Source organism: Mus caroli, unplaced genomic scaffold, assembly GCF_978045245.1.
Source record: "Mus caroli unplaced genomic scaffold, Mus_caroli_1 scaffold_4, whole genome shotgun sequence".
NCBI classification, from domain to species: Eukaryota; Metazoa; Chordata; class Mammalia; order Rodentia; family Muridae; genus Mus; species Mus caroli.
In genome coordinates this window covers 20,790,608-20,814,503 of record NW_028227259.1, presented here as the reverse complement: position 1 = coordinate 20,814,503, position 23,896 = coordinate 20,790,608, and the positions used below count along the sequence as shown (strand labels likewise).

The following is a 23,896-nucleotide window of genomic DNA, read 5'->3' as shown; positions in this document are numbered from 1 at the left end:
GAACTCACACATGAGCTCATTGTAGTTTTTTCCTTTATAAGCCAGCCCTGAGAAATGGTTATCAGTGTAGCCTCAGTCCAGAATTCTATCAGTCAGTCTTAAGGTATGCATTCAAAAAACCATTCCTGTCTGACTGAGATCTGTGTTTGTATGCTTTAAGGGCAATTTCTGAAACCCAACATTCTCTGTGTGGCTGTGGCAGTCCTAGAACTTGCCCTATAGACCAGGTTAGCCTCAATGTTATGAAATACAACACAAGAGTGGTGAGGGTTAGGGGGTACCTGGTGGGCCTATGCCAAGGTGTCCCCCTGAGAAACCATGACATGGGACAGACCTGGTATAAGGGGGGTTTATTGTGAGGGAAGGGAGGGGAGTGAGGAACTGGAGAAGGGGTAGAGGCAGACAGAGTCATAAGAGCAAATAAAGTAAAGATATAGAAGGACAGACACAGAGAGAGAGACAGAGAGACAGAGAGAGATACTCTTAGGATTGCTTGCATTGTGTCCCATAAGTTTGGGTATGTTGTGGCATCATTTTCTTTTTTTTTTTTTTTTTTTGACTTTGAAACTTTGGACCAACTCAGCATGATCTTGCATATTTTTATTCCCAGCATTTAAGAGGTAGAGGGGGGAGGACCAGGGATTTGAGGCCTGCCTCAGCTACATACTATGTTTAAGGTTAGCATGTGCTACATGATAGCCTTTCTCAAAAGAACAATAACAACAAAAACATACGGCTTTGAAAGTAATTTTTTTTTTTGCATCAAAGCCCCAAATGTATTGACAAAGGCCCAAGGCTTAAATGCACAAGCAAAAGGGGAAGTACAGATATCAGTGGGAGGAGTAGGGCAATACAAGCAAAAGGAGAAGTACTTATGGGGGGAGGCAATAGAAATTCTTTCTTTTGGCAGCTACATGGGGAAGCAGGAACTTGGTGGTATCAGGGTGTGGTCAGGACATAGGCGATGACTTAGGGCTGGAACATCCCGTGGTTGTTCTCAGAATCAATGTGTCTGTAGCTCGCTTTTGACCCCTTTTTCTTCTCGGGGGAGAGGCCCAATTCAGAGATCAAGAGTTGTCTTAATAGCTCCCAACATCTCCCCCGTTTTAATATTTTTATAAAGGCATATTATATAATAAATTTGTAGCCACGTTTTTAACGGCCGCCTAAACATCTGTTTGCTCACCCGGTGAATTTCTAAAACCACAAGGACAAGTCATCTATGAGGCTTGAATTAATGGTCCCAGTATGTTGGGTATAACTTGGGCTAGCCAAGGGATTTAGGAACGAAGCAAGCTCCGTGGGTAGAGGTAGAGGTCTGATCCCCAGTGTACAATGTTAGGGACTATGTACAGGATTGACTCTCAGGCCCACAGACTTCTACCCAGAGTAACCCTGACCTGCTCTCGTGCCGTTTTTTCTGGGGGAAGGACCCTAGGGCACTCAACCTTCATGCAATCAGACATGCCTCTCAGAGACTGTCTAACAGCTTCCAGACTAATCTCTGTGCAGTGCTTAGTCTTACAACTCTCATGGGCGACGGCTTCAAGTTCCAATTTAATGATGTGTCTAGCCTGGGATGACTGTTTAGTTTCCAATGTGGCGAGAATGTATATTACCATGTCGGAAGCACAGACTACGGCAATGTATAAATGATTTTTGGCATGAGACTGATGGCCAAATTTAGGGGGAGGGGAATGATCTTACTTAAGCATTTTATGGAAATTGAGTCTCTTTCCCTGAGAAGAGGGTGATGAAGCAGTATCCACGTCTGCCTCTTCTCCAGTAACCTGCTTGTTATCGTGTGGCGTCATTTTCATTAAACTCTAAAAAGTCTTTAATCTCTTTCTTTATTTCTTCCTTGACCCAAGTTATCATTGAATAGAGTGTTGTTCAGCTTCCACATGTATGTGGGCATTTTATTATTTATGTTGTTATTGAAGATCAGCCTTAGTCCATGGTGATCTGATAGGATACATGGGATAATTTCAATATTGTTTTATCTGTTAAGACCTGTTTTGTGACCAATTATATGGTCAATTTTGGAGAAGGTACCATGAGGTGCTAAGAAGAAGGTATATCCTTTTGTTTTAGGATAAAGTGTTCTGTAGATATCTATTAAATCCATTTGTTTCATAACTTCTGTTAGTTTCAATGTGTCTCTGTTTAGTTTCTGTTTCCAGGATCTGTCCATTGATGAGAGTGGTGTGTTGAAGTCTCCCACTATTATTCTGTGAGGTGCAATGTGTGCTTTGAGCTTTACTATAGTTTCCTCAATAAATGTGGCTGCCCTTGCATTTGGAGCATAGATATTCAGAATTGAGAGTTCATCTTGGAAGATTTTACCTTTGATGAGTATGAAGTGCCCCTCCTTGTCTTTTTTGATAACTTTGGGTTGGAAGTCAATTTTATTCAATATTATAATAACTACTCCAGCTTGGTTTTTTGGACCATTTGCTTGGAAAATTGTTTTCCAGCCTTTTACTCTGAGGTAGTGTCTGTCTTTGTCCCTGAGGTGGGTTTCCTGTATGCATCAAAATGTTGGGTCCTGTTTGTGTAGCCAGTCTGTTAGTCTGTCTTTTTATTGGGGAATTGAGTCCATTGATATTAAGAGATATTAAGGAAAAGTAATTGTTGCTTCCTGTTATTTTTGTAGTTAAGAGTTAGGATTCTGTTCTTGTGGCTATCTTCTTTTAGGTTTATTGAAGGATCACTTTCTTGCTTTTTCTAGGGCATAATTTCCCTCCTTGTATTGGAGTTTTCTCTTTATTATCCTTTGAAGGGCTGGATTCATGAAAAGGTATTGTGTGAATTCGGTTTTTTCATGGAATACTTTGGTTTCTCCATCTATGGTAATTGAGAGTTTTGTTGGGTATAGTAGCCTGGGCTGGCATTTGTGTTCTCTTAGGATCTGTATAATATCTGTCCAGGATCTTCTGGCTTTCATGGTCTGGTGTTCAGTCAGGGTTCTCTAGAGTCACAGAACTTATGGATAGTCTCTATATAGTAAAAGAATTTATTGATGACTTACAGTCAGCAGCCCAATTCCCAACAATGGTTCAGTCGCAGCTGTGAATAGAGGTCCAAGGATCTAGCAGTTACTCAGTCTCACACAGCAAGCAGGCAAAGGAGCAAGAGCAAGACTCCCTTCTTCCAATGTCCTTATATTGTCTCCAGCAGAAGGTGTAGCCAGATTAAAGGTGTGTTCCACCACACCCTTAATCCCAGATGACCTTGAACTTGTAGATTTAATCTTCTGGAATCCATAGCCACTATGCCTCAAGTTCTCCATACCAAGATCCAGATCAGAAACTTCTATCTCCAAGCCTCCAGATAAGGGTCACTGGTGAGCCTTCCAATTCTGGATTGTAGTTCATTCCAAATATAGTCAAGTTGACAACCAGGAATAGCCACTAGAGGTGTTATTCTAATGGGTCTGCCTTTATATGTTACTTGACCTTTTTCCTTTACTGCTTTTAATATTCTATCTTTATTTAGTGCATTGTTGTTCTGATTATTATGTGTCGGTTGGAATTTCTTTTCTTGTCCAGTCTATTTGGAGTTCTGTAGTCTTCTTGTATGTTCATGGGCATCTCTTTCTTTACATTGGGAAAGTTTTCTTCTATAATTTTGTTGAAGATATTTACTGGCCCTTTAAGTTGAAAATCTTCACTCTCGTCTATACTTATTATCCTTAGGTTTGGTCTTCTCATTGTGTCTTGGATTTCCTGGATGTTTTGAGTTAGGATCTTTTTTGCATTTTGCATTTTCTTTGATTGTTGTGTCCATGTTTTCTATGGAATCTTCTGCACCTGAGATTCTCTTTTCCATCTCTTGTATTCTGTTGCTGATGTTTGCATCTATGGTTCCTGATTTCTTTCCTAGGATTTCTATCTCCAGAGTTATCTCCCTTTGTGATTTCTTAATTGTTTCTACTTCCATTTTTAGATCCTAGATGGTTTTGTTCAATTCCATCACCTGTTTGGTTGTGTTTTCCTGTAATTCTTTGAGGGATTTTTGTGCTTCCTCTTTAAGGACTTCTACCTGTTTAGCAGTGTTCTCCTGTATTTCTTTAAGTGAGTTATTAATGCCCTTCTTAAAATCCTCTACCACCATCATACGATATGATTTTAAATCTGAATCTTGCTTTTCAGATGTGTTGGGGTATCCAGAACTTGCTGTGGTGGGAATACTGGGTTCTCATGAGAAGCCAAGTGGTCTTGGTTTCTGTTAGTAAGATTCTTACATTTGTCTTTCGCCATCTGGAAATCTCTGGTGTTAGATTTCTAGCTGACTCTGGCTGGAGCTTGTTCCTCCTGTGATTCTGTTAGCCTCTGTCACCACTCCTGGGAGTCCAACTCTCTCCTGAGTCCCAGTGGTCAGAGAACTCTCTGCAGGCAAGCTCTCCTCTTGCAGGGAATGTGCACAGAGGTCTGGAGCTCAGCTCTGCCTCCTAGCTGAGGATGAAGGCCCGAAGGGACCCTGTTCAAGAGGCTCTGTTGCTTCTGTGGTCCACGTGCTCTTCTGAGCAGACTGGTCTCTGAGAGACCCAAGACCCAAGATGGCACTCTCACCTGAGTTCCTGAGTCAGAGCCCTCTCTGGAGGCTGACTCTCCTCAGTGATCCTAAGATCCTGGGTGTGCTAGGGCACCTGCAGAGTGGAGAGTCCTCTGGGGACCATGGGATGGTCTGCTGAGTTCACGCCCAAGGTGAGCTGTGCTGGCACCAACCGGAACAAACCCCAGCAGCTGGTTGGGCAGGTTTCCTGTCAGAAAGGTAGAAGAAATTTCAATGCCTGGGAAAAGAAAAAAAAAAAAAAACAGTGAGAAAATATACTGTGTCAAGAATAATCAAAATCAGTTTGTTACTTAATCACATTTATTTACCTCAAAAGCATTCCCCCATTTTTCAAATGTAATAAATAATTACAAGAGAATCCCAGAGACTCAGCAGTAGAGAATAACCTGGCCAAGATGGATGATTTGTTTCCTTCACAGCCCTTCCAGCCACACACAATGGATTAGAATCTAGCCATTCCTTAGACAATACATCCATGAAAAATAATTAATTATTTTGTTTTGTTTGTTGTTTTTTGAAACGGGCTTCTCTGTGTAGCCCTAACTGTCCAGCAACTCGATTAGTTGACCAGCTCTGGTCAACTCACAGATCCTCTCAAAGGCATGCTCCACCATGCCTAGCTACTCTAGAGGGAGAAGCAGGCAGCTTTCCTAGTTTAAGGCTAGCCTGGGCTACAGAGCAAGTTCTAGAACAGCCAAAAAGACGTCTTTAAAGACAAAGAAAATAGAAAAAGATACTGAAAGACAGAAGGAAAGAAGGAAAGGAAGGAAGGAAGGAAGGAAGGAAGGAAGGAAGGAAGGAAGGAAGGAAGGAAAGGAGGGAGAGAGGGGGGAGAGAGAGACAGAGAGAGAGAGACAGAGAGAGAGACAGAGAGAGAGAGAGAGAGAGAGAGAGAGAGAGAGAGAGAGAGAGAGGAAGAAGAAGAATACACAAGAAAAAGAAAATAAAAAAATTAAAATGTAGGTCAAAGCAAATGTCTGAAACACAGCTTGTATTCTACGTGGAGGCTGCCTCTGCTTCTCTTGACCCTTGGACTCTTCTTGTTTCTTGGGAAGGCTAGAATTCTTTGCAGTATAACAGAATGGCCCAGTGAGACCGTTGTATCTGTTTCTGCTTTTAGATAATCTCTCTGAAAATATGACAGTGTTCTCTAAACATGTGCCTGAGTGTTATTTAATTAACCATGGAGCTATGAACATTGTGAAATTCAAGTTTACATATGTTTTCAAACAACATATTTTAAATAAAATTATCTGCAACCAAAAAAGAAAGCTCATTCAGTCAGTGTTCACTTCACTACTACTGTCTGTCTAGGGACACCTCTGTGCCAAGCCCAGCAGTAGGGCAGACTCAAGGAAGGAAGCTCCTTAAAACTTCTTCAAGAAAGTTTGAGAAATGTTTATGACAGTATTCTAGTGGAGTTAAATAAGAATCAACACGTTGAGAAGAGGAGGCATGGGAACACCCCTTCCATCACATAAAATATACATCATGTCTAGATTTTGCTGTTCAACTGGAACACTTAAAAATGTTTCTTGGATGAATGCCTGTCATTCAATCAGAAATTCCACATCATCTCTGTAATGGGTTGCAGTACAGGAAACCCAAATGCCTTTCAGCAGTCTCTGTTCTAATGGAAGACCAGACAGACTGAAGCAATGAAGAAAGCTCTAGTCCTGTGTCAGCAAACATTTTCTGTACAGAGCTTGACTTTACAACTTTAATATCATGCTTTCTGGTCCATATGGTGTCTCTTGCATTTAGTATTGCTACTATTACATGAAAATAGACATGAATAATACTTGAACAAATAAATTGTCCAGGTTCAAAGAGCCAACCTAATTGATGACCAATATAGTGGAATATGTAGACATCTGTGTTTTGCTTACTACAGGATGCATGTCATTCCAGAAAGTATGAAGCCATACAGCAAACATGACTGTCCTAGCTAGTTTTATGTCAACTTAACACAAGCTAGAGTCATAAGAGAGGTGGGGCCTCAGTTGAAAAGATGCCTCCATAAGATCAGGCTATAGACAGGCCTGATAGACATGTTCTTAATGAATTGTTGATGGGGAAGGATCTGACCCATTGTGGTAGTGCTATCCCTGGGCTGGTGGTTCTGAGTTCTACAAATGAAGGCTGAACAAGCCAGTAGGCTTTTCTATGGTCTCTGGATCAGTTCTTGCCTCCAGGTTCCTAGCCTGTGTGAGTTTCTGTCCTGACTTCCTTCAATTATCCTTGAATTCCACTACAATGTGAAGTATTAGCCTGTCCTCCCCTTGCTTTTGGTCATGGTGTTTCATCACAGCAACAGCAACCCTAAGTAGGACAATGAGTCACTGCATTCTTATGCTAGGATTCCCATATACCTCACACTGTTTTTCAAAATAAAAATGACTGTTAAAATGAAGAGTTCCTTGCAAATGAGGAAAAGAGCAAATTCAGATTTAGGGAAAGTACAGCCTGATGGCCTAAGAACAGTCTGATGGATGGAGCCTCACACAAGACAGGATGGATCATTGCAGTAGGAATTTTAATTTGACTTGAAACTCAAGTAGGGACCCTGTAACAGAAATGAATTTGGTGTAGAAAGAGATGAGGCAGGAAGAAGTTGGATTCTGAAAGGCCAGAGAGAGCTAGATTAGCTAGTGTAGGCATAGCTCGAGGAAAGCAGTACTCCAATCAAGGTTGAGGCTTAATCCACAGGGTAATCAAAAGACTCTGGTGAATTGCAGAAGAAAAGCCAAATGTAAGAGAAAGTTTAGAAGTTGATACGCTTGTTCAGTCTGCCTAGTCTGCCCGCACCTGGTCAGACTTTATTGGGTGACATAATCCCAACCAGTCAATTCATTTATAGTGTAGAAATGAACCAAATGCTACCATCTCTTGATGGTCATCTCATGCCAGCAACCAGTTAGCTAATATCATAATTCTCAATCTGGTGCAAACATATAGCAAATGACTTCTCTAGCATTCCCAGGTATTGTCTGGCAAAGAGTAATACTCAGAGGCTCTGCTTTTATTTGTTTGTTTCTTGATTCTTTGTGGGTTTCACATCATGATCCCCAATCCCACTCATCTCCACATCCCCTCATACCCGCCCTCCATCCTTTTCACCTCCACACCAACAGAGAGAGAGAGAAAAAAAAAAAAAACTCCTGTAGAAGCTATAGTATGTCACAGTGTGTCCCACAGTATAACTTTTTGTCTACACTTCTTTGCTTACCAATGTTCATTGCCATGAGTTGTTGGTCTAGTACAAGGCCTCTGGCTTCTGCTACTCCATCAATACTAGAATCTCACTGTAACTCCCCTGGGATATTCTGTTGCTGACCTGTGTCATGGAGATTCTAGGTTTGGCTCTGTAGGACTGTTCTCTTCATGCACTCCAGCAGTTCATCAATGGGGTAGATGTTGGGGTGTGCCAACTTAAAGTCCTGACGGGTATCTAAACTGGTCGGCCCACTGGTTCTTCTGCTATCCTATCCCAAGGGAGCCACCTCACATTGCTGCCCAGGCAAAGTACAGGACTTGTTCTTTCCCAAGTGTTGCAGCCAGTGAGGGACATGGGTAGTTCTCCCACTCTCATGACCCCAGGGTCCAGCTTTCCCACCTGCCATAAATGGAGAGGGATGAGGAGGAGAGGATGGTGTCTCCCTAGTCCACACCTCCGCCCAACAGACAAAAGGCAGGGCCAGCTCTCCCACACTCGCTCCCTCAGGGCTGGCTTACCTGCAACCCCCACATCCAGGGCCAGCTCTACTGGAGTACTGACCAGGTGAGGACCAGGGCCTGCTCTCCTGTTCTCATAATTCTCCCTGATCCCCACCCCATACTCCTGGTGTCGAAGGCAAAAGGGAGAGAAGGGAGTATCCCTCTCTCACCTATGCCACCTCCCAGCAGAAAAGCCAGGGCCTGCCCCCACACTCCCGCCCTTAGAGCCTGTAGCCCCCACATCCAGGGCCAGCTCTCCTGTGCTTCCCAGGGGAGGTGCAGGGCCCACTCTCCCAAGTGCCATAGCAGATGAAGAAGAGGCTCTTCTTTCTTAATATGGGCCCTTCATGATTTGTTATTTGGGGCTTTGAGAAACTTATTCCATTTTCTCTTCCTAGAACGGCATCTACTGAAGTCTTGGGTGCTCTGGAGATTGATGCTGTGTCCAGATGGTGTTGAGTCTTTGCTGCTTCAAATGTCTCTATTTTCTCTTATTGAGATTAATTACAAGTTCTACTTGGCCACTTAATTTCCACATTTGTTTTACTTTTATTATTCTCTTCAGTTCTGTATCTGCTTCTCCTTAATGTTTACCCTATCTTAATGACCTACTTTGTTTCCCATATGGCTGAATTAGGCCCAGCAAATACTTGTAGAGAATGAATAGTGTCCCAGACACTTGCTTGGGCTTCTGAGATTGAGCAATGAATAGTATGATACTACATCAGTTCTCTGTGAGCTTACCAACAAATAGCAATTTGACATCAATATATAGAGAATTATGAGTATTTGATTAGACATTTGTAATGTTGTATACGTCATTATAATAATAAGAGTTTCCTTAAAAAACATTAACAACAACAATAATAGTTGTTTACATTTCCTTAAGCAAGTCTACAAACTCAAAAGCCAAAAGAGCAGCTTATGATAGGCATTAAATCCATAGAGGACTGTCATTCATTTGAGAAAAACTTAAAACACAGTTTTATCAAAAGCACATGTGACTGTGAGCTTTGTGACCAAGACCATTAGTTTTATGTTTTTGTTTTTGTAATAAAAGGAACTCATGTGCTTTCAGTTGACCATCTCAAGAAACTGCCTTTGTATACTTATTTTATCAACTAATCAACAGGTTCTAGCAACCTCCTATTCACCTGGGAGGAATTAATATTATTATTCTAATAAAAAAACTAAAATATGCATCAGTAAAGTGACTGCTCTCCAGAAAAGCATCCTGTGATGCTTTAGCATATAGAATAATATACAATATAATTAATGTAATATTATACATAGATACCTAAATATGTTAATATAATATCTATATGTATGTCATATATTATATTTTATATATAGTACACACAAACATATATTATGTGACAATATACTGTTGGGAACTAAGGGGGCAGGGGAAGGAGGGGGGAGGGAGGAGCCCACATCCCGCCAGAGTTCCTCTTGTGCTCTGGGCAGGCAGATGCGAGAGGGCTGCCAGATGCTTTCCACTCGGCCCCAGGTGGGCATCTAAGCCACTGACCCCACTCGACGGGGTGTAGACAGGGGCAGTCCCTGATATCAGGGGCCCTGGGGTGACACCCTCACCCCGGGGATTACAGGAGAGAAGGCAGAGGGAGAGAGGTTCCCATGCAGGTGAGAGTCTTTAGTCCAGGCCTTAAATGGAGCACAGGAAGGCCTTCCATTGGGAGATTAGGCATGGCTCATTAGGAGAAAGCCTATACCATCATCCAAGCACAGCAGGCCTTGATGAACAGAGACAGTCTATGGTTTTAGAGCTTTATTATAGAAAGGCAGGGGGAAAGAGAAAAGGTAAAAGAGAGAGACTGGCCATGGCCAAGAGGAGAGAAGTAGGAAAAGGAGAGAGAGAAGAAAGGCTAGAGTAAGAGGGAGAGAGAAAGAGGGTGGGAGGAGAGAGTAAGAAAGTGAGGTGCATTATTATTATTATTATTATTATTATTATTATTTATTATTATTATTATTATTATTATCATGTTTATCTAAAGTCAGAACTCTGGTTTTCCCTTATCATACCCTGATGAGATATGGGCCAGTGAAATGGCCTCTGAGTGCTGCTCATTCTCTTATTCTAAGGAATTACTTAACACATAGAATTGGCTCCATAACGAGTGCTTGTCCCTGAATTCTAGTTGACAAAAATCATTCTCATTCACCAGTCTGTGAGAATAACCCAAGGGATAAAAAATGCTATTCTGCATCTAAACTCAAGAATGAAGCATATTTAGGAAGATGTGATGGGAATCTGCTTCTGTGGATGAGAAAATCAGGGCCATATGGGCTGGGACATATTCAGTCATCCTTTCTGAATGTTGCTTCTGAAATTGACAGCATAACCTGGGTTCACAGTGGAAGCAAGCAAGTAATATGTGCAGACCTGAAAGGGTCTTCTGCTCATAGAGGAAACTTCTACCTCTACACATCTTTGTAAGTTCTTTAGGGGAAAGGCTTAGTTTAACTCTGTAAACTCCTAAATGATAGCTGCATGTTTCATCAGAAGTAGGTGTACAACAAGCATGTCTTGAAATTGATTCATCTTCTGTGTGATCTGAGAAAACTATAGCCCCTGCAGAGAGCAACAGTGCATTCTGGTACTCCACTACCCAAGGGAAGTAATACCAGAGAAAAGGTAGACAATTGAGACTAAGAGAAAGACATGATTGACATCTATCTAGAAGACCCAAAGGACCTACTGAACTGGAACCAAGAGCGAGAGGTCCCTGAATAGGACACAGATCCAAGTCTTAAGGATATGAGGAACAGTGGTGTGAAGAGAGCCACATGCAGGACTGTATATTACAGAACTGTCTTGAGTTGAGATCCTGGGTCAGAATTTGAGTTTGTTGCATAGTTTATTAAGAAGGATCCTTGGAGGTTGGGGAGCCATCTTGAGTCCCAGAACCCTCAGAAACTAGTCTGTGCAGGTGAGAGTGGAAGTACAGAAGCGACATAGCTTCTGGGACAGGCCCTGTTTCAGGCCATCATCTTCAGCCAGATATCTGTGCACCTTCCCTGCAAGAGGAGAGCTTGCCTGCACAGAGCACTCTGACCACTGACATTAAGGAAAGAGCTAGACTCCAGGTCTGCTGACAGAGGCTAACAGAATCACGGGAGGAAAAAGCTCCAACCAGAGACAACTATAACAACTAACTCCAGAGATTACCAGATGGTGAAAGACAAACGTAAGAATCTTACTAACAGAAAAGAAGACCACTCACCATCATCAGAACCCACCACTCCCACCTCAGTCAGTCCTGGGTAACCCAACACACCCAAAAAGCAAGACTAGGATTTAAAATCATACCTCATGATGATGGTAGAGGACATCAAGAAGGACTTTAATAACTCACTTAAAGAAATACAGGAGAACACTGCTAAACAGTTAGAAGTCCTTAAAGAAATAAAGGAAAACACAACCAAACAGGTAATGGAATTGAACAAAAACATCCAAGACCTAAAAAGGGAAGTAGAAACAATAAATAAAACCAAAAGTGAGACAACACTGGAGATAGAAATCCTAGGAAAGAAATCTGGAACCACAGATGTGAGCATCAGCTACAGAATATAAGAGATGGAAGAGAGAATCTCAGGTGCAGATGATTCCATAGAGAACATGGGCACAACAATCAAAGAAAATGCAAAATGCAAAAAGATCCTAACTCAAAACATCCAGAAAATCCAGGACACAATGAGAAAACCAAACCTACAAATAATAGAAGTAGTTGAGAATGAAGATTTTCAACTTAAAGGGCCAGCAAATATCTTCAAAAAAATTATAGAAGAAAACATCCCAAACCTAAAGAAAGAGATGCCCATGAACATACAAGAAGCCTACAGAAATCCAAATAGACTAGACCAGAAAAGAAATTCCTCCTGACACAAAATAATCAGAACAACAAATGCACTAAATAAAGACAGAATATTAAAAGCAGTAAGGGGGAAAGGTCAAGTAACATATAAAGGCAGGCCTATCAGAATTAGACCAGATTTTTCACCAGAGACTATGAAAGCCAGAAGAGCCTGGACAGATGTTATACAGACACTAAGAGAACACAAATGTCAGCCCAGGCTATAATACACAGCCAAACTTTTAATTACCATAGATGGAGAAACCAAAGTATTCCATGACAAAACCAAATTCACACATTATCTTTCCACGAATCCAGCCCTTCAAAGGATAATAACAAAAAAACAAAAAAACAAACAAACAAAAAAAAAAACATTACAAGGACGGAAACCACGTCCTGAAAGAAGCGAGAAAGTAATCCTTCAACAAACCTAAAAGAAGACAGCCACAAGAACAGAATGCCAACTCTAACAACAAAAATAATAGGAAGCAACAATTACTTTTCCTTAATATCTCTTAATATCAATGGACTCAATTCCCCAATAAAAAGACATAGACTAACAGACTGGCTACACAAACAGGACCCAAAATTTTGCTGCTTACAAGAAACCCATCTCAGGGAAAAAGACAGACACTACCTCAGAATGAAAGGCTGGAAAACAATTTTCCAAGCGAACGGTCCAAAGAAACAATCTGGAGTAGCCATTCTAATATCTAATAAAATCGACTTCCGACCCAAAATTATCAAAAAAGACAAGGAGGGGTACTTCATACTCATCAAAGGTAAAATCTTCCAAAAGGAACTCTCAATTCTGAATATCTATGCTCCAAATGCAAGGGCAGCCACATTCATTAAAGAAACTTAATTAAAGCTCAAAGAACACATTGCACCTCACACAATAATAGTGGGAGACCTCAACACACCACTTTCATCAATGAACATATCATGGAAACAGAAACTAAACAGGGACACAGTGAAACTAACAGAAGTTATGAGACAAATGGACTTAACAGATATCTACAGAACATTTTATCCTAAAACAAAAGGATATACCATCTTCTCAGCACCTCATGGGACCTTCTCCAAAATTGACCATATAATTGGTCACAAAACAGGCCTCAACAAATACAAAAATATTGAAATTATCCCATGCATCCTATCAGATCACCATGGACTAAGGCTGATCTTCAATAACAACATAAATAATAGAAAGCCAACATTCACGTGGAAACTGAAAAACACTCTTCTCAATGATACCTTGGTAAAGGAAGGAATAAAGAAAGAAATTAAGGACTTTTAAGAATTTAATGAAAATGAAGCCACAACATACCCAAACTTATGGGACACAATGAAAGCATTTCTAAGAAGAAAACTCATAGCTCTGAGTGCCTCCACAAAGAAACTAGAGAGAGAACACACTAGCAGCTTGACAACACACCTAAAAGCTCTAGAACAAAAGGAAGCAAATTCACCCAAGAGGAGTAGACAGCAGGAAATAATCAAACTCAGGGTTAAAATCAACCAAGTGGGAACAAGAAGAACTATTCAAAGAATCAACCAAATGAGGAGCTGGTTTGTTAAGAAAATCAACAAGATAGATAAAAACTTAGCCAGACTCAGTAAAGGGCACAGGGACAGCATCCTAATTAACAAAATCAGAAATTAAAAGGGAGGCATAACAACAGATCCTGAAGAAATCCAAAACACCATCAGATCCTTCTACAAAAGGCTATACTCAACAAAACCGGAGAACCTGGATGAAATGGACACATTTCTAGACAGATACCAGGTACTAAAGTTAAATCAGGATCAGAATAATGATATAAACAGTCCTATATCCCCTAAAGAAATAGAAGCAGTCATAAATAGTCTCCCAACCAAAAAAAAAAAAAGCCCAGGACCAGAAGGGTTTAGTGCAGAGTTCTATCAAACCTTGAAAAAAGATCTAATCCCAGTTCTTCACAAACTATTCCACAAAATAGAAGCAGAAGGTACTCTACCCAACTCATTCTATGAAGCCACAATTACTCTGATACCTAAACCACAGAAAGACCCAACAAAGATAGAGAACTTCAGACCAATTTCCCTTATGAATATTGATGCAAAAATACTCAATAAAATTCTCACTAACCGAATCCAAGAACACATCAAAACAATCATCCATCCTGACCAAGTAGGTTTCATTCCAGGGATGCAGGGATGGTTTAATATACGGAAATCCATCAACGTAATCTATTATATAAACAAACTCAAAGACAAAAACCACATGATCATCTCGTTAGATGCTGAGAAAGCATTTGACAAAATCCAACACCTATTCATGAAAACAGTCTTGGAAAGATCAGGAATTCAAGGCCCATACCTAAACATGATAAAAGCAATCTACAGCAAACCAGTAGCCAACATCAAAGTAAATGGTGAGAAGCTGGAAGCAATCCCACTAAAAGCAGGGACTAGACAAGGCTGCCCACATTCTCCCTACCCATTCAACATTGTACTTGAAGTCCTAGCCAGAGCAATTAGAAAACAAAAGGAGTTCAAGGGGATACAAATTGGAAAGGAAGAAGTCAAAATATCACTTTTTGCAGATGATATGATAGTATATATAAGTGACCCTAAAAATTCCACCAGAGAACTCCTAAACCTGGTAAACAGGTTCAATGAAGTATCTGGATATAAAGTTAACTCAAACAAGTCAACGGCCTTTCTCTACACAAAGAATAAACAGGCTGAGAAAGAAATTAGGGAAACAACACCCTTCACTATAGTCACAAATAATATAAAATACCTTGGCATGACTCTAACTAAGGAAGTGAAAGATCTGTATGATAAGAACTTCAAGTCTCTGAAGAAAGAAATTCTAGAAGATCTCAGAAGATGGAAAGATCTCCCATGCTCATGGATTGGCAGGATCAATATACTAAAAATGGCTATCTTGCCAAAAGCAATCTACAGATTCAATGCAATCCCCATCAAAATTCCAACTCAATTTTTAAATGAATTACAAAGAGCAATCTGTAAATTCATCTGGAATAACAAAAAACCTAGGAAAGCAAAAACTCTTCAAAAGTATAAGAGAACCTCTGGTGGAATCACCATGCCTGACCAAAAGCTGTACTACAGAGCAATTGTGATAAAAACTGTGTGGTACTAGTATAGTGACACACAAGTAGACCAATGGAATAGAATTGAAGACCCAGAAATGAACCCACACATCTATGGTCACTTGATATTTGACAAGGGAGCTAAAACCATCCAGTGGAAAAAAGACAGCATTTTCAACAAATAGTGCTGGCACAACTGGCAGTTATCATGTAGAAGAATGCAAATTGATCCATTCCTATCTCCTTGTACTAAGGTCATATCTAAGTGGATCAAGGAACTCCACATAAAACCAGAGACAGTGAAACTTATAGAGGAGAAAGCAGGGAAAAGCCTCGAAACTATGGGCACAGGGGAAAAATTCCTGAATAGAACAGCAATGGCTTGTGCTGTAAGATCGATTATCGACAAATTGGACCTCATAAAATTGCAAAGCTTCTATAAGGCAAAAGACACTGTCAATAAGACAAAAAGGCCACCAACAGATTTGGAAAGGATCTTTACCTATCCTAAATCAGATAGGGTACTAATATCCAATATATATAAAGAACTCAAGAAGGTGGACTCCAGAAAATCAAATAACCCCATTAAAAATGGGGCTCAGAGCTGAACAAAGAATTGTCACCCAAGGAATACCGAATGGCTGAGAAGCACTTGAAAAAATGTTCAGCATCCTTAGTCATCAGGGAAATGTGAGATTTCACCTCACACCAGTCAGAATGGCTAAGATCAAAAATTCAGGCGACAGCAGATGCTGGCAAGGATGTGGAGAAAGAGGAACACTCCTTCATTGTTGGTGGGATTGCAAGCTTGTACAACCACTCTGAAAATCAGTCTGGAGGTTCCTCAGAAAGCTGGACATAGTACTATCAGAGGATCCTGCAATACCTCTCCTGGGCATATATCCAGAAGATGTTCCAACCAGTAAGAAGGACACATGCTCCACTATGTTCATAGCAGCCTTATTTATAATATCCAGAAGCTGGAAAGAACCCAGATGCCCCTCAACAGAAGAATGGATACAGAAAATGTGGTACATTTACACAATGGAGTACTACTCAGCTATTATAAACAATGAATTTATGAAATTCCTAGGCAAATGGATGGAACTGGAGGGCATCATCCGGAGTAAGGCAACCCAATCACAAAAGAACGCACATGATATGTACTCACTGATAAGTGGATATTAGCCCAGAAGCTTAGAATACCCAAGATAAGATACAATTTGCAAAACACATGAAACTGAAATAGAACGAAGACCAAAGTGTGGACACTTTGCCTCTTCTTAGAATTGGGAACAAAACACCCATGGAAGAAGTTACACAGACAATGTTTGGAGCTGAGACAAAAGGATGGACCATCTAGAGACTGCCATACCCGGGGATCCATCCCATAACCAGCCTCCAAATGCTGACACCATTGCATACACTAGCAAGATTTTGCTGAAAGGACCCAGATATAGCTTTCTCTTGTGAGGCTATGCTGGGGCCTATCAAACACAGAAGTGGATGCTCACAGTCAGCTATTGGATGGATCACAGGGCCCCCAATGGAGGAGCTAGAGAAAGTACTCCATTGTGTAAATGTACCACATTTTCGGTATCCATTCTTCTGATGAGGGGCATCTGGGTTTTTTCCAGCTTCTGGCTATTTATTATAAATAAGGCTGCTATGAACATAGTGGAGCATATGTCCTTCTTACCGGTTGGAACTTCTTCTAGGTATATGCCCAGGAGAGCTAAAGGGATCTGCAACCCTATAGGTGGAACAACAATATGAACTAACCAGTACCCCTGGAGCTCCTGTCTCTAGGTGCATATATATCAGAAGATGGCCTAGTCGCCCATCAGTGGAAAGAGAGGCCCATTGGTCTTGCAAACTTTATATGCCTCAGTACAGGGGAACACCAGGGCCAAGAAGTGGGAGTGGCTGTATAGGGGAATGGGGGTGATGCATGGGGAACTTTTGGGATAGCATTGGAAATGTAAATGAAGAAAATACCTAATAAAAAAGGGAAAAAATGGGGTTCAGAGCTAAACAAAGAATTCTCACCTGCAGAATACCGAATGGCTGAGAAGCACCTGAAAAAATGTTCAGCATCCTTAATCACCAGAGAAATGCAAATCAAAACAACCTTGAGATTCCACCTCACACCAGTCAGAATGGCTAAGACCAAAAACAGCAGATGCTGGCCAGGATGTGGAGAAAGAGGAACACTTCTCCACTGCTGGTGGGATTGCAAACTTGTACAACCACTCTGGAAGACAGTCTGGAGGTTCCTCAGAAAATTGGACATAATACTACAGGAAGATTCAGCACTACCTCTCCTGGGCATATACCTAGAAGAAGTTCCAACCGGTAAGAAGGACATATGCTCCACTATGTTCATAGCAGCCTTATTTATAATAAATAGCCAGAAGCTGGAAAAAACCCAGATGCCCCTCATCAGAAGAATGGATACTGAAAATGTGGTACATTTACACAATGGAGTACTACTCAGCTATTAAAAAGAATGGATTTATGAAATACTTGGAAAAATAGATGTATCTGGAGGATATCATCCTTAGTGAGGTAACCCAATCACAAAAGAAGTCATTAGATATGCACTCATGGATAAGTGGATATTAGCCCAGAAACATAAAACACCCAAGATACAATTTGCAAAACACAAGAAAATCAAGAAGAGAGAGGACCAATGTGTGGATACTTCATTCCTCCTTAGAATAGGGAACAAAATACCCATGAAAGGAGTTATAGAGACAAAGTTTGTAGCTAAGACGAAAGGATGGACTATCCAGAGACTACCCCACCCCGGGGTCCATCCCATAATCAGCCACCAAACCCAGAGACTATTGCATATGCCAGTAAGATTTTGCTGAAGGGACCCTGTTATAGCGGTCTCATATGAGGCTATGCCAGTGCCTAGCAAATACAGAAGTGGATGCTCACAGTCATCTATAGGATGGAACACAGGGCCCCAATGGAGAAGCTAGAGAAAGCATCCAAGAATCTGAAGGGGTCTGCAACCCTATAGGTGGAACAACAATATGAGCTAACCAGTACCCGCAGAGCTCGTATCTCTAGTTGCATATGTAGCAGAAGATGGCCTAGTCTGCCATCACTGGGAAGAGAGGCCCCTTGGTATTGCAAACTTTATATGCCCCAGTACAGGGGAATGCCAGGGAGAAGAAGCCAGAGTGGGTAGGTAGGGGAGCAGGGTTTGGGGAGGGTATAGGAAACTTTCGGGATAGCATTTGAAATGTAAATAAAGAAAATATCTAATAAAAAAATGTCAAAAAAAAAAAAGAAGAGGAAACCTTGATATTAGAAACTTTCAAGGTAAAGGCAGGAAGCAGGTCAGGAATGAAGGAGATTGAGGCTGTGGTGAAGGCCTAGTGTCAGCTTTGGCTAACCACACAAGAAATATTGAGGCTAGAACAGACCTTCCACATGACCTGGGTTGGGTAAAGATGCCCAGACCTTTATATTTCTAAGTCAATTAATGATTAACTGGGCTAGAAAGAGTCATGACCTTGAGTGACACTCCTGAGAACAGCTGAGCCAAACCTTGAAGGGGCCTAGAGGTCAACTCCCTCTGCAAATAGCATTCCTGGCAAGTAGCTCAACAAACCTCTAAAGAGCAACCTGAGCAGTGTCTCCAGGAACCTAATCCAGGGACAACTGCTACTACCTGGATCTCCTACTTCCTATGTCTCTAAAATAGCCCTCCCAGCTCTGATGGACACATGGGGAAACATAGCAAGACAACCAGCCTGATGAGTCATGACCCTGTTGCTTCTCTGGTATCAAAGTGGCCACAATGCCACCACAGCCTTTCCTCACTATCCACGCATCCTTGGTCTGCTGCTCTTGGTGTTGCAGCACTCTGAGAAGGTTGCTACAGCTTCTCATTCACCATGAAACCAGGCACAGAAGTACTAAATGATACCAGAGTGAGCTGTCTACATTTCAAACAGATCTTTCCACGCATCAATTCTGCAGCATCACCTTTTTCTAAAGTCAGAGTCAACTGCTACTGCCCACATGGTGATTCTCCATCATGGGCACTCTCAGAGGTGCCCAAACCACAGTCACATTTTGCAGTAAAACAGACTGTTTGTTTGTCTGTTTTATAGTGGACATATTTTCCCTTTCAGAAACAGTACCTCTAAATCTACAAAGATTGCCATTGTATGGGTGTGACATACCAAATACCTCACATGGAAAGTGGTGACAGTCACTCAGGATTGGTGCCAAACACAGTCACTCCACTCCTGCTCATACCTATTCATTGTTAGGACCATCTGTCCTTCCTCCTGGGAACACAGAAGCCTATTAAATTCTCCTACACACTCAGCCATTGTAAAATACAGACTCCAAGTTCACATGTCAGCTATTCATTTTATAGGTTACTTTTCTCATGACTATTACAAAATACTGAACAGAAGCATCTTAAGGAAGCTTTGGTTTGTTTTAGCTTATACTTTGAGAAGGTATACAGTCTGGCATGACCAGTAAGACATAGTAAGTAGTAGGGTGATATGAGGTAAGCTAGTCACATTGCACCAGAGCAGACAGAGCATAGACAGGAAGAGATGAAGGCTGTATGATCTCAAGACCTGTTCTCAATGACTCTCCTTTTCCAATGAGGTTCCACCTTTTAGAAGCATCTCAGCTTTTTCAAATCAGTACCACCAACTTGTAGACTAGGTGTTCAAGTATGTAAGCCTATGCTTTATATTCAAACTGTAACATCCTGAGGTTTGGGGATGGCCAGTAGGCTAAGGCCCTTTCATCTAAATGATTTCCATCCTTATTCCCTGATTTTATCTTGCCTTCCACTTTCTTCTTTTCTTGAGAACTTATTCTATTTTGTTTTCCTATACTTAATTCATCAGTATTGACATCTTACTGCCTTTCTTCTCCATATATTTTCTAATTCATTGCTGATATTGTATTCATCCATTTGCCACCAATGACTCTCAAACTAAAAAATGACTACAATCTTACATTTCAGTCTCATAAATGTTTCCATGTTAGAACATAGGCTAATGTATATATTACATTGGAATATGCATATATTATATATACACAGTATATACATATTCTCTATATATGTATATAAATCATATATTTAGTATAATATACAGTATAATAATTCTTAGAAAATATGCAAGATGAGCAACTCAAGCACAATTCATCTATCCAGTGAATACTCATTGAGTTCTTACTACCTAGATGGAGTGGGAAAATTCTCATAGCAAAGAGACCAGCACACAAGCAGTAAGGTTGGAGTCACAAGAATGGATGCTATTGCACAAAGTCTAAAAGATGAAATAATAAAGGCAAACCTGACGTCAGGACTCATCAGTATTTAACAGACAAGCAGCACATGGCTCCTGATCCTGATAAGCTGAAGAGCTTTTCCCTTTGATTTTTTTCTAAGTATTTCAGTCTCTCAACCTAGAAGTCACCAAGCCTCACCATTATGACCTTCATTCTCACCATCTGATTGGTGAGTCTTGCTCTACCAGTTATATGGGCAGAAACCACAACACCGCTGTCTGTTTACTCTTGTGTCAGCTTTTACCTACAGTAAACTCACCTCTTTCCTGTCTGAAACTAGATCAAAGGACTAGAGAAATCTGGTATGAGCCAGACATGAGACAAACACACTGATGTGAAAAGTCTTGAGGTTGAGCCAAAATGAAGCTGGCAACTGATTACCACTCTGCAGTTTCCTGCCCAATGGGAATCTTAATTGCAATGGCAGTGACTGAAAAAGTCAGGGGTCAGGAGGGCTTTCAACTGGTGTGACAGGTTGAAGAAACTGTGCTAGAAACCAACGATCCACGTGTGCAACCTGTAATCTAAGTGTCCTGACTACCCATGGACAGATTTGAAAATCCTGAACTGGGTGTGGTATTGTTGCACAACTGTAGTCTCTAACCAGTTCCTCTTCAAACCTGATACATGCAAGGTTATTACTTAACAGTCTCCATATTGTCATAGGAACATAGGTTTGTTCTACATTGTATCTCAAAATCCTGAAGTATTATTCTCCACTGCCTTTAGCAGCTCAGTAGTTGATAACCTGAAGACTTTGGCAGAATGTGAGAAATGTGAAGAAAGTGTGTGAATAGTATAGATCTCGTGTGTGTGGTCTGATCTGCGTGTATTTACTGAGGCTCAGTGTCATGGCCAAGGTACCTGGTTTCCATCCATCTTTCCCTTCTCCTCTTTGGTTCCTCTCTAATCCTTCAACCCAGTCTAAACCCAAACTCAACTTCTTGCTACTCTCAAACACTCTTGTCTTTATGCAAACCCTACATATTTCTGGAACTCCTCTATCTGTTTGTGAGACCGCCTGCCCATCCACCAAGAATTAGGCTTCTTCAGCATCCAGATATATTTCTGTGTATGACCTTACACACACATATTTGCAAATGTATTTCCTGACTAAATTTGGGGCTTCTTAATAAGAGAGACCATTGTATTTTCCTTTTTCTACCCCAGTATCTCAGTGTCTGTCTGAGGAATGAAAGAGCAGCTCCCGCGTGTTTGCAGATGGAAAAACCTTGAAATTATATTTAGCTATCTATAGATGTAATTTCCCAGCTTCTGAGTGGAGAAGGTCAATCAGCAGAAATAGAACATACCCAAAGGTACTTCACGCCAAAGGCTTGCAAATACAAGTTTGTAATTATGAAGTACACCATTTTCACTTTTTTTGCAAGTAATTAACATTTCTGTTTGAACCAGAGATGCTAAACTTAATCAACATACTAGGTTGCAACAATTTAAATGCTAGCTATTTCTGCTTTTGGAAATCACAACCACAATTCCACACTGACCTTTAGTAATATTCAACTAGCTCTGCAGGGACTCCCTGGCAGGTAATGCAATCACCTGATAAAGCTGAGTGCTGCTGTCGTCACTGACTTACGAACAGAATGAAAGCAGGCGCTGCTGTTCACCGTATATTAAGGAGAATGGAAAAATTTACACGTGGGCAGATACCTTCTGTCAACAGAAATTTTGACAATTGTGTTTCCTTTTTAAACTTAACTTCTAAAATGATTCTTATGTGCAAACTACAATATGATTGTTGGTATTTAAATATCACATCTATTTGTAGCTGATGAATAAAGCTGTCTTGAGCAAAACTTTATTTTTATCTAATTTTCGCAGAGTTCTCACATCTTACTTATACAGACTTCATATCCTAAATATACGACATAAAGGAACGGAGAAATGTGAAAGGGAAAGAGAAACCATCACACCAGGCTTTGTATCAAACTCCAGCTACTACGAACTTTTTAAATATTATGTAAGTTTTAAGCGTATGATTGTATTAAAAGCTAAAGGTATATTCTCTTAAGTTCCTGTGATTTGTGTGCTAAAAATAAGAGGTTTTTCTAGATTTTGAAATAAAACAAAACTATGCACACAATGCAACAGATAAGATAACTGAATATGTCTGTTTCTTAGTGTACAGGATGTGTATTTAAGCATCAGTAATTTGAGCCTGATGCCTGAAGGCGGCTGTATTCAACCACTTCTATTTGTGAAGGAAATAATTACATAACTCTGAATAGCACGTTGGTTCTCCGAATAGCACCTTGGTTCACAGGTGTCTGCTTTCTTGGATGAATATCTCTGGTTTATTTTTCAAATTGGGGAACAGAATTTTTTTAAATCTCCAGCTTATTAAAACAGTTTAGATAATGCAATGGCTAATATTAATTATCAACTAGATATGAGAATTGTGTAGGTGACAGGCTGCTGGGTACTCCAATGGAGGACCTCTGGCCATGACTGTGCTAGATCATCTTCATTAAGTTAGTTGAGGTGGGAAGACCCATCCAAATAATGGCAGATACCCTTCCCTGAGCTTAATTCCTCAGATGCATGAAAAGAAGTGCCAGCATTCACCACTCTCTGCTTCCTAACTGTAGATGCAATACACCTAGATTCCCCAGCATCCTTGGAGGAATTTAACGGGCTAAGGCTTCTCTGTCATGATAGACTTTCCTGGGAATTTGTAAGCCAAAATAAACTGTCTCTGCCTGCAGCTGCTTTTGTTGCAATATTTTATCACAGCATCAGGAAAAGTAGCTAAGATAGCAAGGTTCCCTGCTTAAGCCATTTCGTGACATTTGCAAAAGTGAAGAGAGATTCCAACTGCATTATGAACCTAAAGGAAAATTTTTAACATGTAAAAGAGTCCCAGACCATAGCACAACTGACTCCTCCGTGATGGAAGTACTATTCAGGCTGTAACACTCAGCATGTAGACAGCACCACCTGCCAACACTAAAACAAAGGCCTAAGCCATCCAAGTTAATGGTTCTGGGAAAGTCTCAAAATGTACTAACCTTGCTTTTTAGCTTCTATAGTTCTGCTTCAGGCTAACTGTTGCTGTTAACTGAAGTATGTCAACCCAGAACATGGTCTTTGTGCTCCAAAGCTCACCTTGAAAAGGCTAATATGATGACTTTCTATTGGCTTAAACCAATGTTCAAGCAGCGCTCTCTGGTGGATACCCACAGCAATCCCATCAACTTTACTGCGGAATTCAGGACCCATTTCTTTTAGGTTTGCTGAAGCAAAAGAAACATCTAC

General features: G+C 40.7%; 1 long non-coding RNA gene across 1 annotated transcript in view; it reads right to left on the bottom strand.

The window, feature by feature from the left end:
* Positions 1-579: 579 nt before the first annotated feature.
* Positions 580-23,896, bottom strand: part of LOC147004984 (uncharacterized) — a 56,016-nt gene continuing 32,699 nt past the window's right edge. Inside the window, exon 3 of the long non-coding RNA XR_015046893.1 lies at positions 580-4,795. This is a non-coding gene — a long non-coding RNA (uncharacterized LOC147004984). The remainder of the gene's footprint in view (positions 4,796-23,896) is intronic.